The following is a 1174-nucleotide window of genomic DNA, read 5'->3' on the forward strand; positions in this document are numbered from 1 at the left end:
AGACTTGGTCAAAATTAAATATTTCAAATATGGTTATTAATAAATATTAGTTATAATAAAGAAACTAATTTTATTTTTCTTATTGCATATAATTTTCTTCTTCCTTTGATGTGTTGGTTTGATTTGAGGAATATGCATCTCACTAGTATATATTTTAAATAATTAATATCTGTCATGTTTGAAACGTTTTAAAAATTAATTATATAGGCATTTAATATTTTTATTATATGAAAAGTTAAATATTAAATAGAAATAGTTGTGTTCTTTATATGACTATCGCAATTTTTGAATGAAAGTATTGTGGAACCAACAGCGGTAAACTGAAACTGAAAGTGTGGATATGCTTATACAAAATTAAAGTTTTAAATTAAAGTTAATAAAAATTTTAATGTTTTTTAATTTCGATTTATTTTGCTTTTATTTTTATTTGTTTTTTAAAAAAGTTGTTTTGTTTTAATTGTTGTATATTAAAGTCAAAACTATTTTGAATTTCTTATTATAATTTTTACTGATAATAGAGACTTTCAAATTCAAACTTAATTTGATTTCATTGATAAATTTAAACCAATTGGTTATAGTTTATATTGAAATATCACAACCAGAATAATCTGTTATAAAAATTTAGCCAGTGCTTCACTCGAATAGTATCTCAGAGCATTGTTTAATTCTAATCAGTTATTGTTAGTCATATAAAATATGAAATTTCAGATTTTTAATATATATATACATATTTTTTTCTTCATGGTCTCCAGGAAAGCCAATCTATTTACTTTTTAAATTTGTGAATTTCTATAATTTCTATATGAAATGAAGTATATACAAAAAAAAAATAATCCATTGAAATAAAACAAAATAATTAAGAAAAGTTTCGTTTAATCTATATAACAATCATTTTTTAAAAAACAAATTGGCAGTTGAAAAACAATGATTTAAATCATAATAACTTAATTTTTATTATTTGATTTAAACTATTAAATTTAACTTATAACATTTATAACTAATCAACCCATGATAACATACATAATTTTTATGATTTGATTTAAACAATTAAATATGTAAATTTTTTTTTTTCAATTCTTTACATATTAATTTAAGATTTTTTTGCATTTTTGCTTCAATATATTTAAATATTTTCATTAAATATCATATATGTTTACATATTAATTTCACTACG

Source organism: Teleopsis dalmanni, chromosome 2 (assembly GCF_002237135.1).
Source record: "Teleopsis dalmanni isolate 2A chromosome 2, ASM223713v2, whole genome shotgun sequence".
Lineage (NCBI taxonomy): Eukaryota > Metazoa > Arthropoda > Insecta > Diptera > Diopsidae > Teleopsis > Teleopsis dalmanni.